Raw genomic sequence first — 15,936 nt, 5'->3', positions numbered from 1 at the left:
ATCTAGCACACTTGGTAGCAGCTTTAGCAAAATGCTAGGTGATATTGGACTAATTCAAGAGCCATGGGCTTACAGAGGACTTTCTAGAGAACTGCCAAAGAATTACAGTAGGTTGATCTATTCACAAATGGATGACACATCAAGAGAATGTCTGCTCATTTTAAACTTATATGAATTTAGTACTATTCCAAAAACTAAAGATCTTGTTTCTCAGTGACAAGATAACCCTCCGCCAATGGACGTTATCCATCTAGCCAGTTCAACAAAAAGAACAGACAGCTTATGATCGCATCTAACGCAAATTCCTACAATACTGTATGAGGTAGTACTGGTACAAACAAACAAGGTGAGCACCTATTAGAATATTTGTGACAATGTAACTATCCCATATTTATCATTACAACTAAGAAAGAGGTACTGTTTATCACCCTAACATAAATACCTACTAATGTAATTTATAAATTTACTACAAATAGAATTCAGAACTGGAATCTCTCTGATGAGGCTTTAATGTTGGATCACAGAATCCAGCGTTTCGAGGTTGAAGTTGAAAGTAAAGAAGCTGAGTCCTGCCGTACCGAAATATATTGACTGGTGTTTAGACGAGAACAAAGCCCAGATGCGCCTGACGTACAATAAATTTTTCCTTTACTTTAACCCTCTGTGTACTTTCTCTTGGTAACAGTCTATATACTTTTAGTACGTCACATTCAATCATAAGGTGTAGTTGTGAATAGCTCGTTTGTGATATCTGACGATCATTTTGTGATAAAGTTTATTCGTTTTATAATACGGCTGAATTTGGAATACGATTTGCTACGTAGTTAAATATTTAATATATTTAATAACCGCAATTACAAGCTCCTGCTAAGATATAAAGTGCAAAATAATGACAATGACACATTGTTATCTGATTCTCAAGATAACATTCCATTATCAGAGTTGCGAAAAAAAAAAAAAAAACAGGTGAGGGGTCTAAGAAAAAATCTACCACTGGGTAAAGTAAGACAATCAGACAGAAGATTAATGTAGTATTGTAGAATAACTTCCAGAACATGATTCACAGAATCCTCTTGAAGGGTTTTCAATTTTCTTGGATAAGGAACTTATAAAGCTTATACCATCAGAAACTAATCGATATGCTACACAGAAGAATCGTCAACAAGAAGTTCATAAGTGTGATGTCAAAGATTTTCTGGTAACTCTAATATTGGGTGGTTATGTGAAGATTTCTGGCATTCCTTGCAGGAGAATGTTTTGGCAACGTGAAAGAGATGTTAAAAATCAACTTGTGACAGAAGACCTTACTTAGTTACAATATTGGATCAATCATCACTTAGAAGACGCCTTGCAACTTATTTCTTTGATGAAGATTCTTTGATGATAAAGAAAAGCCAACTTGATGTGGTTTGTGCCATGATGGATTAAAAATAATGTGTTCACAATGCAACGTACGCTTACATGTCAAATGTTTTGTTTCATACCATACCCGAAATTAATTTTGGTTATCAATACTACAATATGGACTTGGAAATGGGTAAAGAATACGAAATAATAAACACAATAAAAATAAGAAAGTTACAATATCTTGGATACGTAATGAGAAAACAGCGATATGAAATGCTAAGATTGATAATGCAGGGAAAGATAAGAGGATGAAAGAGTATAGGAAGGAGGGTATCATGGTTGAAAAATTTAAGCGGTATAGAATACCGATAGTGATGATAATATTCAACCTCCGATTGAGAGACGGCACGTAAAGAAGAAGTCTTAATGTCAGTTGTTGACGGCGTAAATAATACGATTAAAACCGCAGAGGAGCAACGAAACAGCCTGGTTGAATTGTATGATAATGAACTGTTATGACTTGTACCATCAAGAATTAAAGTTGTTGACAAATGTGCGCCTTGGTGGAACAAGGAAGAAGGAATATTAAAGGCTAGAGCATTTAACAGCACCAAAATCCCCGTGCAGTGCCCACAGTACGCTAAAGATTCCAAAGAGAGGTTCTTATGCAGAACATAATGTGACGAAGTAGTACTTACCTAAAAAGTATAGGCCCTCTTATGCGTGTGCTATAAACGGAATAAACAAAGAAATGAAGTGATGCGAGATTGAGAAGGAAACTTAAAAAATGAGCTCCACGTATAAAATATCATACACCTACTGTTTTTGCTAAGTTCAATTTATTAAAAGACTTATCTAAATTTGTGTCAACTTTAAATAATGTTCCTGAATGACATATTAAGAAAACAGAATACAGTTTATAACATTTGGAACAAATACTCCATACCAATACACAGACATATCTTTGTTAATTTTCTATTAGTTTAATTTTATATTATAAATGCTTATATACTAGACGGTTCAAGATTTGAAGTGATCGTGGGTTTGACAAATTGAATGTATCACACAATTACGACATTAAACAATGTGTAAAGCATGCCTTGCCAATTTTACAAAATGACATCACTAAAAAAAGAAACATTCGGCAATTAGAACGTACTATTCAAAAATAACTCGGTGAACGAACACATGTATGCATGATTGTTTGTTAAACGAAAGGTAGTTTAGTAAACGACAGTTTGGATAAAAAATGTGTTTATATTTCGAAGAGTTTGTATTCGTTGTAACACTAATTGACTGTGTAACCCACCACAAACAAATCAGTCTAATTTCAATCAACAAAATATGTTACTTTTTACATTTTCATAATGATAGACCAGGTTTTTATTTTCACATCGTATTATATAAAACTGGTAGGATTGATGATCGAAACGCAAACAACAATGAAGCGATTTTTTGAAAACAAGATTTGTACAAAAATTAAAATTTTGGCAAATCAAGAAAAACTGCCCAGCTTCAATTTATTTTAAATCTTACTTTTACTAAGATTATTCATTAGGAGGAATGTGGATATCAAAATAATTGTACCGGGAGGTCCAATAAGCCGATTTAATTTACATCTACTATAAAACAATTGCATTTAGTTTTAATTGTCATGGGTAGAGGGTAATTTCGAATAGAACAAATTAAAATTTGTTCAAATTGTTTTCCATCGTTGTCCACACAAAGATGTAATCTTTCGCGCGTAGTGATAACAGCTGCTTCAATCTCAGCTGTTGATATACTATTTATTGCGTTTATAATGTGCTGTTTCATTTCGTCTCGCGTGGTTGGTCGAGTTTGGTACACTAAGTCCTTCAATCTTCCCCACAGATAAAAGTCCAGACATGTTAAGTCTGGAGATCTAGCTGGCCATGAAAATACACTTCCCCTTCCAATCCATTTATTTGGATAACTTGCATACAAATAATCTCGAATTCGTCTGGAAAAGTGCGCAGGACACCCGTCATGTTGTAATATCATATCTCTTCTTGTTTGTAAGGAAATATCCAAATATGATTCGCCATTTAAAGTTTTATCAAAGAAATATGGACCTACGATCTTTCCATCAACTATACCACACCAAACATTAACAGTCCATCTACCTTGAACCTGCACCTCATGTATCCAGTGCGGATTTTCTTCAGCCCAATAATGCATATTATGCAGATTAACACCACCCGCACTATTAAACGTAGCCTCATCTGTCCACAAAATCTTTGACATGATATGCGGTTGTTCTTCTAGCAGACCTAACATCCAATTGCAGTAATCCAGCCTTGCATCAAAATCTCTCCGATGTAAAGCTTGGTGGAGAACTATATGATAAGGATGCAGTCTAAAAAACAGAACAACAAATATTGGTGAAAAAGAAACCAGTATAATTTACTAAAACTCAAAAAATTTTGAGTTTGAAACAGTTGAATCTAAACTTTAAAGGGAATTCCAAGTTTCTGACCTAAACGTTCACTTGATAATATGAAAAACCAACCTGTGATGTTTTAAAATCCCTAGAACAGTAGTTTTGGGTATGTTTAATTCTGTAGAGATTTTCCGATTACTTATATGTGGATTCTGTTGAATTAAAGCAAGAACATTGATTGAATTATCTTCGGTCATACCTTTACTACGTTGTTTAAAACAAGGACGATGAAAACTACCAGTTTCTCTTAATCTTCTTGCCTTTCTTTCAAATACTTCTTTGCCATAATGTCTCCTGTTAGGATATCTTACAGAATATATACGTGAGGCAATAGCGGCATTTTGGTGACATTCGAAATAAACTCCAATCATATCATACAATTCTGTATTTGATATACTCATCACGAATTATTAGTACTGATAATTAATTACTAATATTACCAATATTAATATCTATTGAAAAAAGTGCAATCTTCAATTCGAATTATAATATAACACTACTTAACAATGTTTTGACTGCTGTCAATAAATAAGCCATATGAACTCTCCGTCAAATTCATTTTCGTAGCCTACTTAGTTTCGAAAAAACTATTTTTAATCATTTGAAATAACAAAGGTCAAAATATGTATCAACATTAAGATTCTTCTGCTATAAAAAAATTTTAAAGTACCTACTGACTTATTTTTTAATTTAATCTATAATACGGACATACGGACATGTGTTGTTTTTCAAATAAACGCTTCAAGTGTAGTGGAATATCAGGTATGCGATCTGTTATTTAGAAATAAAACTCTTTGTCTTTATTGCTCAATATTTCGCTAATTATCTGTTAGCATCCTCAGGAGAAAACTACAATATAATTATAATTTTGAATAAAAATAAAAAGACTATGTTACAAATTCCGACGACTTAGAGATTTAGAGTAAAAGTATCACCTATGTACATAATTATTAAATAAAAACACAAACAGCAAGCATTCAAACAAGTAACACTGTAGCATTTTTCTTTTACCCTGTATGAGGTTTTAATACACGTCTTTCAAATATCCCAAAAAGAATTTTTATAAATATTTCTACATCGCTTTTTGTGTAAATCTTTTAAGTTTCTATTTACCTCTTTTGGAATTGCTTCCCAAAATTGATGATTTCAATAAAAAAAACCCAATCATTTATTTGCATTGGAAAATGTCGCAAGCAATTTTAGCAAAATGATAAGTGTTTGTTTACATTGCCAGATGTTTCTACCAAGATGGTTATTTATTGTCTTTTTTTTCATTCCATTCCTTCTCTGTTTAGCCCATAGTAATTTTAAAATAATTAATGGGTTTTTAATTAAGATAAGCGTGATATTGATAACGCGATCAAGCTATTTAAGGTTAAGTGGAACACTCTTTTCCCGGAGCATTTTTACCGCTGAAACGGAGGTGCAGCGTGAGAAATAAGATTATTCTCGGTTGAGATCTTGAAGAGTCTGGGTTTGGCATTGGGTCACTCAAGTGGTGCTGGGATTGTCCCAGTACCGTCAATTCCACCTTAACCCATCTGAGAATCAAGTAAAAAATTTTCTCTTCGTTTAACCGCCAGAAATAGGGGTGAAAGTATAAGTTTTTGTGATATTATTTTTGAGAAACGTATTATTGTTTCCTTAATTTCCGAATTATCTCTTACTCAAAAGTTATAAAACCTTTTCACCTGCCTGTCAAAGAGTGTATAGTGAAACAAATAGAAATTCACAGTTAGTTTCAACTTTTTTATGCTGCTTCAGCAGATTCAATTACTAAGCTAAATATTTCCGGATGGATTTCAAAACAAAGAACGAAAACTACCTGTAATTATTTTTATTTTAAAGATCAGAATTTGATATCAATCAGAGGGTACATCATCTCTTAGAATTTCATCGAAAATATGGCTATTTTCCTAAAAGACCGAAGATAAGTAAGTCACTTGACAAATTGGTTGACAGGTTAAATCTTTTCCATTTCCGAATTGAAAATCGAAACGTCAAAAAAATGTTAAATGTAATTCTCATTACAATCAATTATTGTTTAGTCCCATATCAACCAATATTTAGTTTTAAAAATTTTTACAAGTTCTGGCTGAGAAATACCCCACTTCACCTTACATTCTTTTCACACCGGTATGGCGTTTCTCAAAGTAAAGTTTTCACATTCGATTGTAAGTAGCTTAAGAGACCCTTAAAAATTGGATCCCTGGTCTATAAAATATCTGACAGAAATTAGGTGGTAGAACTGTAGCGTTTAAAATCATATGCGTGTTCACGATATGTGACGTATTACTCGTACTGTCAGTTTGTTAAATAAACACAAGTCCATTAGATTTTGTTGCGTCACATATGCCACACTCGCGATGCTATCGGCGGACCACCCAGAATTAGCTGAGTTTTTTACGTCTCTCTGGATCGGTCTCACCTTCTTCTCTGCTTCTTCTACTTCCTAGCGCCCGGCGTTCCAACACGTTAAAGTAAACATCCTCTACGTTGTTGATAGGGATTTTTATATAACGGGTATTTATGGGAATGTGAATGAATGCTCGAATGATTTAAGTTTGAAGAAAAAACAACATACATTTTCAAAATGTTATAAAATAAACGATGCGAAAATTACGTAGCTACTTTCAGGAATTTTTAATTCTATCAAAATAATGACGATGGCATGATGGAAGAGAGACGGATATATAAAACTAAAGATACTGCCAAATACCGCGAAACCCATAGACGAATTAGAGCTGAGATAAGAAAAACTAAAGAGAAATGGTTCTCGGAGAGATGCGAAGAAATCGAACAGTGCGAAAAGGTATACGACTATCACAATATGCATAAGAAGATAAAGGAACTCACAACAAAGAAAAGCTACAATATTTTATCGAAAGGGCTATGCGATGATAATGGAAATCTACAACTAGACCCCGACAAAATAGTTAGAATCTGGGAAACTTATGTGGAACAACTGTTTAATGATGACCGTCCTAGTGGGTATACACTGAGCAATGATGATACTGGCCCTTCTATTCTAAAATCAGAAGTGGAGAATGCTATAAAGGGTCTTAAAAATAACAAAAGACCAGGCAACGATAACGTATACGGGGAAGTATTGAAAATGCTGTGCGAAACAAACAGTCAATTTCTAGACTCACTCGTTAGACTCTTTAACAATATTTATAACAGCGGGGAGTTTCCTGAAGACTGGCTAGAGTCAACTTTTGTTGCCATACCGAAAAAACCAAAAGCAAAGTCTTGTGATCAACATCGGATGATAAGTCTAATTAACCACATTTCGAAGGCATACATCAAGGTTATTTACAACAGAATAAGCAAAAAATGCGAGGATAACATTGGAGATTCGCAGTTTGGGTTTCGGAATTCTCTTGGGACAAGAGAAGCACTTTTTAGTCTACAGGTACTCATCCAGCGCTGCAGAGATATGAACAAAGATGTGTACATATGCTTTATAGACTACGCAAAAGCATTCGATAACGTAAAGCACGAAAAGATAATTGAAGTTCTCCATAAGATCGGAGTCGACTACAGAGACATTCGAACAATAGCGAGTCTCTATTGGGGCCAAACAGCTAAAGTGAAAGTAGGATCTACATTGACAAATAAAATTGAGATCAAGAAAGGAGTACGACAGGCTGTATCTTGTCTCCTATTGTCTTTAATATATACTCAGAAGAAGTATTTAAGACAGCGCTGGAGGAAAGCACAGAAGGCATAAAGATAAATGGAGAAATAATTAATAACATAAGGTATGCTGATGACACTGTGATTCTAGCAAGTAGCATGGAGGAACTGAGTTGCCTAATGAGTAAGATACAAAAAACAAGTGCACAATACGGACTCAGACTAAATATCACAAAAACCAAATGGATGTTAGTAAGCAAAACCCAACAACCACCACAGCAACTGATATTAGACAATGAAAGAATTGAACACGTAGATTCGTACATCTACTTGGGAACAACAGTTAACTCAAATTGGGATCAAGCGAAGGAAATACGTATAAGAGTAGAAAAGGCAAGAGCATCGTTCACTAGCATGAAGCAAATTTTCACCTCTAAAAGCCGCACCCTACCTCTCAAAATTCGACTTCTGAAATGTTATGTATTCCCGGTTTTGTTATATGGAATGGAGGCGTGGACGATGACTGCAACATTGATGAAAAAAGTAGAGGCCTTTGAAATGTGGGCTTACCGACGTATATTACGTATATCCTGGACTGAGCACGTGACCAACGAAGAGGTACTACGCCGGATAGGTAAAGAGAGAGAGGTAGGAATAAGTATAAAGAAAAGAAAGTTGGAATACTTGGGTCACGTTATGAGACATAATAAATATAGAGTACTACAACTGATCGTTCAAGGGAAAATAGACAGCAGAAGGGGTCCAGGAAGGAGAAGACACTCGTGGCTCCAAAACTTGCGGCAATGGTTCGGATTATCATCTGCTGAACTATTCAGATCTGCCGTAAACAAAGTCAGAATAGCCATGTTGATTGCCAACGTTCGGAACGGACAAGGCACATGAAGAAGAAGAAGAATCAAAATAATTTCTTGCAGTTTTAGATTTGTTCTACTATTATCTCTTGGGATTATACAGGTTGCATTATAAATATTGGGACATAGAATAGAATCAGATGATCTGGACCAAAATATAGCTATTGGACGCAGTATAGCGTTATCAAAATCGACAAAGCAGCGCAGCTTTAAATTAACCCCGTGGATTTTTACGAAATATTGGTACTTATTCTTGAGTAAACTCGATAGTTTTAAACTTGTTCAAAAAAAACGCAATTGAATAATTCAAACCACCAGAGGAGCATTTCAAATAAACAATTAACTAATATTTCGTTGAATGGCTTATAATAACACACTCCTTTTGAAAATATTTACAATCATAGAATGGCGACCAATTAAAAATTTGCCATTATACAGAGTAGACAAACAATCACATGACCATTAAATCAAAATATAAATAATTTGCATAAACAGCATGTTTAAAAACTCGGCCCAAAAGAGGGAGAAGTATTCTACCAACTTGTTTTTTTTTTCTTTTTTTTTTATTGAAATTAACGTGTCTCGACGAAGTATTACATTATACATATAAGATTATTACATTATATAAGATAAAGACAGTAAGTTACAAATAGTTATACATAGTTACATATAGTATTACAAATTTTGTTTTTTTTTAACAAACAATGTTGCAATATTTCTTATATACGATAATATAATCTGCAATCTTTTAAAAAGTCAATTAGAGCACTGTACACATTAGGCGAACTAAGTATCTGTTTCAGGTTACTGGTTATATTATGCGCTAGTCTATATATTCTATAATAACTGCATTCAACGAGTAAGTGTTCTACTGTAAGGCGGTGAGAATCACAATGTTCACAAACAGGTGGGTTTTCGGAAGTCATCAGGTATCCGTGAGTGAAGCGAGTGTGTCCTATTCGAAGTCTTCGAATGATGAGTTTGTCCCTCCTAGTCATTGTAGGTATCTTGAATGAGTATACAGTGGGATTGATTATGTACAGTTTTGTGTTTTGTCCATTCCAATGATTTTGCCATGTTTTACGAGTGTTTTGTTTTATGGTTGCTGCTAGATCTTGATGAAGTTGAATTTTTTCTAGGCTTAGATCAGAACAACTTGCTTTTCTTGCTGCGATATCTGCAGACTCATTTCCAGTGATCCCTACATGAGATGGGGTCCAAAAAATTTGATTTTATTGATATTCCTCTGCTGTGGTTTTGATGACAGATATGTTGGATTTTTTGGACTATCGGATTTAACGAGTATATGTTGGCAATAGACTGAATTAAAGAAAGAGAATCAGTGCATATAGCTAGAGATTTGGTATTGAGAGAAGTCATTTCAAGAGCTTTAAGGATACCATATAATTCTGCAGTGTGAATACTACAAGTGGTTGGTAGTCGATATAGAGCTAAAGTTATGTTTTCGGTACATACAGCACAGCCAGTATTCTTTTCATCTTTAGATGCGTCGGTATAAAGAACTTGATTGTACTGTTTTGCATTTATTGTTTCTTGAAATAATTGTCTAAGGAGGTGGTTAGGAGTGTCTTCTTTTTTTATGTCGAGTTAGACTCTACCAACTTGTTGTGAGCATGACCATGGGAATATCTGAAAACGAAATAATTCAGAAAATAATTGTAAAGGGAAACCAAGCCAAGCCATAGAACAGTGGTATCTTAGGACCCGATTTCACTACATTCAGAAAAAAAAAAGATTTAAACGAAACAAACACAGAGAAGAACAGTTAGAAAACGGAAATATAGTAATCTTAATTAAATCACAACGCTTGGAATAGGTATGACACATTATCAGAAGATTGGCAAATGAGACGGTACAAGGATACGAGATATAGCTGCACAAATAAATCAAGAGAGAACGAATAAAAGATAGTAACACGACATGATAAACGATAAAACAATCATAAAAATAAAACGAGGCAAAGGAAAATGCTGAAATAGGAAGAAATGAAGACAGACAACCAAATTATCCCTGACATACAGTAAATTATAATCAAAGAGAGATACATAGCACTATTTTACCTAAGTATAGGATAATATGCGAAAGCTTACACCATAATAGCTCTTTCAAGTAAAGCTTCAGCTTCTCTTTAGTCAAAACCGTAATGCTTGGTGAAGAGCATACCCTACACGAGGAATATCTATTCACACTGAATATTACGGATCTAGACCGGAAGGTCGACAAACATTCCTCGAAATGATGAACAGCATTTCCAGTTCCAAGTTGTGGTATATTGGAATCGATTCTGGACCAATGCAATATTAGATACTAGAAGATAGGACTGAAGCAGTTTTACTGGCTCCTATACTGCGATATATACTTTTGGCTTAGGGAAGCAGGTATGTCAGTAAAAATATAAAATACGATATGGCTTTAAAGTGAAATTCACAAGCAGAATCTAAATCATGGCGGCGTGGCTAAGAAACTGCGAAAAGAATAGCATAAGCTCGAGCTTAGCTCGGCTTGGCTCGAGGCTCAGCTCGTTTGACGAGCAGTGCTTTGAGCTCAAGTCGGTTTGTTTCTTGCGAGCTGAGCTTCGAGCCGGACCAAATGTTTTTCGAGCCGTGCCGAGCTTTCCTTAACGAGCTTGTTAATATTTTAGCTAATACTCTAATTAAGACTGGTCAAGTGTTACGTCTTCCCGGTCTTGTTCTATGGAGCAGAGGCATGGACCACAACGGAAGCCACCCTGAAGAAACTAGAATCCTTTGAGCCGTGGATATATCGCCGTATTTTTCGGATATCCTGGACAGACCACATCACTAACGTGGAAGTAATGCAGAGAATAGGCAAAAGCAAAGAAATAATCTTCACCGTAAAGAAACGGAAGCTTGAGTACTTCGGACATGTCATGAGGCATACTAAGTACCGCCTGCTACAGTTAATAGTCCAAAGAAGAATCGACAGTAGGAGGGGACCGGGGAGAAGACGACACTCATGGATACATAACCTGCGACAATGGTTCGGACTAACATCGACCGAACTGTTCAGAGGTGCCGTAAACAAAGTCAAAATAGCCTTGTTAATAGCCAACGTCCGAAACGGATAGGGCAAAGGAAGAAGAAGAAGAATACTCTAATACTTTTTTTAATTCTTTATTTCTTCTACGACTGATACTTTGGTTTGAGAATTAGTAATTCAGATGAGTATTTTCAATATACAGTGCGTCCGTAAACTATGGAATAAATTGGATATTTTCTAACCTAAAAGCAAAGTTTCAAGTACGAGGCAGCGACGAGGAAAATTTCACTACAAAACGGTCATTTACTAAAGTACTAATATGAGCTCAACGAAAAATGTAATGAAAGACTGACTAAAACAACGCAATCTGCCTTTTTCAGAGTAAATGTTAAAAGTCGATATTTACAGCATTGAACAAAGCCATAAACCCTTAAATTTACAGAATACTGGGCAATAGTGGTTATTCGGTGTTAAAACTGCCTTCTTATTATCCAGATCTAAATCCTAAAAAATTAGTGTGGCCATCGCTTAAGAAATATGCTGATGAGAAAAACGTTGGCTTTAAGTTAAGTTCTGTGGATCGTTTTTGCGATGAATTTTTTGAAGCATTTTTAAATGAAGATCGAAAAAGCAACAAGAACACCCTAAACGTTTCGAATAGTTTATATTGAAAAGGAACCTGTTTTAGATTTAGTTTTTGATCGTATAATAATAAATCTTGATGAAGATAGTAGTGATTTCAGTAATGATAATTCCGAGTCTGATAGTGATTTTTAGAAATTGAGCCTCTGAAAACACTTTACCCTTGTTATTTATTATTTCTTATTGCTACGTCATCTTAAGTTTTTGTATTTTCTTTTCTGTCCATTTCTGAAACTCTATGTGCTTTTTTATATCTTTTTTGAGTTTGAAATCCATCATTAAAACAATTATTAACAATTATAAGTCCAACCCAAGAATATGCGACGATTACCGACTGAAAGAAATAACAAAAGGTATAAAAGTAAATAGGAAAACCAGAAACAACATCTGTTATACCAGGAATACCGTGTTGGTGGCAGATTCGGACGTGGTTCTTTAGTCGCATGTGGAAAGATATGTAGAAACTGTTGCTGTGAATAGAAAGGAATGAAGATAAATACAAGCATAACCACGTCTATGGCGAAAAAAGTCTCAAAATTTACCTAATACCAAAAATAAAATCTATATACATAAACAACAACTAAAACAAGTTAAAAATATAAGTATCTTATAATATGTATAATTCAAAGCTAAATCCAGATATGGAAATTAGCTGACGAATTGAAATGACTAGAAGTGCGTTTCTAAAAATTAAGAATGTAAGCTAGGTGACTCAAATAAGGCCATGGCCCTAATAAGACCAACAGCTTTTATTTCTAAAAGTATTAACACTAAACAAATGAGCGCAGCACCAATAAATGGGCTGTAGTTGAGGATAAAGTTGTAGTAGCTTCAAGTTTCTACACCATATGCTATGCACCAATGTCAGTCACATGTTGCATCAGATCAAGATTGAAGGTTATAACTTCAGGTACGTTTTAATTTTCGAACTAACGTAAATTTATTGAGTTTTTGAAACACATGAAGTATCAAGTGGTTATTGTAACAGATGCAATTGGTAAAGGATGATGGGTAAGGCCAGTGCCTGGCCTTAATAGGGACATAGCTTAATACAGATTTTATTCTCTTAATTGAGCTTTAAACGTTGGGATTATATAGAACTATCTCAGTATTTATAAATGAAAGCTTATTACTTTGTTGAATTGCACTGAACTAACGATTTTTGTTTATAGGTTTTAGATAAGATGAAGCCGAATGCAGTTAAGAAAAAGCGAGCAGAATGGACTGAAGAGCAAATGGAGTAGGCCTTGAATGCTGTTGGAACGAAATGTCTGCCAACCAGGCTTCAAAGGCATTCCGGATACCTAAGAGGACCTTACAAACCATATGACAACAGGTAAAACAATTAGAAAATTAGGTAGAAATGCGATTTTATCATCTGATCAAGAAACTAAATTTTGCTCAAGAATCTTTCATCTTTCTGACGTTGGATTGCCCATTACTAGTAAGATAATTGGAAGAAGTATATTTTCTTTCTGCGAGAAAAACAATATTCCACATATTTTTAACCAAATGGAACAAAAAGCTGGGCGTAAGTGGTTGAGACTATTTTTGGGTTGCCACCCTGATGTGGCCAGGCATGAAACACAAAAATTGAATCCGGCAAGAGCAAGTAAACTTAACAAAGTGATTGTTACTGATTACTTTGACAAATTGAAGGCAGTCATGGAGGAATTTGATGTTGCCGCAAAGCCTCAGAATACTTACAACATCGATGAAAAGGGCCGCCGTTTAACACTACACCATCAACAGGAAGTTTTGACAAAAAAGGGACAAAGAGAGCGCATATAGTAGCACCTGAGCATAATGAAAATGTGACAATCGTGTCGTGTGCCAGTACATGCCACCAATGATATTATTTAAGGGTCAAAGGCTCAAACCAGAATGGGAAGAAAATCTTCCTCCTGGAACGAAGGTATTTATGATACCCAAAGGTAGTATGACACACGATGTTTTTGTAAAGTGGATCGAACATTTTTAACAGTTTCGAGTAGGAGGTAAAAATACTTTGTTGATTTTTGATGGCGTTAAGTCTCATTTAGATGCAAAGTTAAAGCTGCTGAAAAGTACGACATTACTCATTTTTGTCTCTCAAGCAATACAACCCATGAGCTACAGCCTATAGATAAGTCTCTTTTCAAATCTTTCGAATAGTTTTGGGACGATTAGGTTCTTCGTTTTTGGATCCTGAACGCTCGATAAGACGCACAGTCTTTGGACGAATATTTTCTGAAGTTTAGGCTGGCTGTGACACCAGGCGATATTATCTCCAAATTCAAAGCTACAAGCTCTAATCCATCAGTGATTCCAAAAAGCGCTTATGCACCCGCATGCCTAACCGAGCTATGGTGAAAATTCCAATGATGACAATGGAAATGAGCTAGTCAAACACTTTCATAAATCAGAAGAACAGTGTAGAAAGTGAACAAAGTACTTCTACAGAACCGATGAATCAATATTCAGCTCAAAGGATCAAAACTTAACTTTCTTCTAAATACCAAGATGTTAGCTTTGAAATTGATGATTCTTCAAAATACTCGGTTCATGACACTTTAAACAATGAATATATGGGACCTGTACCAAATGTTACTTTTAAAGACACTACATCTAAGCAAAATGCGTCCTTCACAGAAATGTTATACACTCCCAATATTAAAACTAAAAAAAAAAAATCCTAGAGCCCAAAAGCTAGTGGTTAACTTGTTTGATGCTCCTTCTGATAAAGGCGACGCTGCATCGAAAATTAATAAAGGATGTGCTTAGCCTGTAGACGGTATGTGCACGAAGAATCCGTAGGACTTAGACAATCCGACAAAGACGCATTTATTTGCCCAAAATGTACGTTTTGAAAAATAATCACTTTATAAGTAAGTAATTAAAAATTATATTGTTTCATTTTCCAACATATGTAAAATTAATTTGACTTTCATTTGTAGTCAGTTGTATTTCTTTTTAACCTAAATAAACACAAAATGGTTTATATTTTATTGGCCTTATTCGTAACACCTGTCCCTAATTTAAGGACAATTTGCAAAAAAGTACAATTAAAAACAAATAATGTTTATTACAACATATCAGTAAAAATGAAAGTAGTATATAGGTTAGTAAGTTAACGTGGCCTTATTTGGCTCACCTACCTTATTTCTTTATCACATTCTTTTTATTCGTATCTCTTTACCGCTACCAATAAGATTAATAAAACGCTGTATCTAAGTATCTTAGTATATATTGTCGTCTGTTGTGGAAGCATGGACAGTCCAAATCAATTTAATTAATCGCTTGGATTCTTGAAATGTTCTCGCTCTCTAAGAGCAAGGAAATAGAAACCAGTTACCTAGCCCATATTATGATAAATGAAAAACCATTCTGTACGCAGATAACATAACAACTAAGATGTCATAATAAATGCCAAAGAAAGGAATAACACCAAATTTAATAATAACAGCCTACGAACAAACGAACAACAATCTTAGAGAACAAAACCAGCAAAATAAAACTGCGAAATGTTTACAAATTACTTAAATGAATTAGATATATTATTAATATGTAACACACATTAAAAAACACAATATTTTATACTGTATTATGAATACTTTTACCAATTTCCGTTGTTATTAGCTCCCCGATAATAATAAGTTAAATTTGCGGTAATAACAAAATACTAATGTCCTAAATAAACACTTTTGACAATGCTTGTCAATACAAATACATCTGGAAAACAACTACATTTTCTATCAAAACTATTGGGTAGTTCTCATAATTAAACCCAAGTATCAATCTTCCTGAAAATGGGCGTGTTTTCAGCGCACTTTAGCGTTCGATTGGTTTCAGGCGTGCCCTATACAGTAATCTGTACGTACTCCTGAAATCTCACTGGCTGGAAGGAGGATGCTGTGCTGTATCATCCATGAAATCCCTGAAAAATCTTTACTGGGTATCATTATCGTCTTGTAT

Source organism: Diabrotica undecimpunctata, chromosome 2, assembly GCF_040954645.1.
Source record: "Diabrotica undecimpunctata isolate CICGRU chromosome 2, icDiaUnde3, whole genome shotgun sequence".
Lineage (NCBI taxonomy): Eukaryota > Metazoa > Arthropoda > Insecta > Coleoptera > Chrysomelidae > Diabrotica > Diabrotica undecimpunctata.
This window is presented reverse-complemented; position numbering follows the sequence as displayed.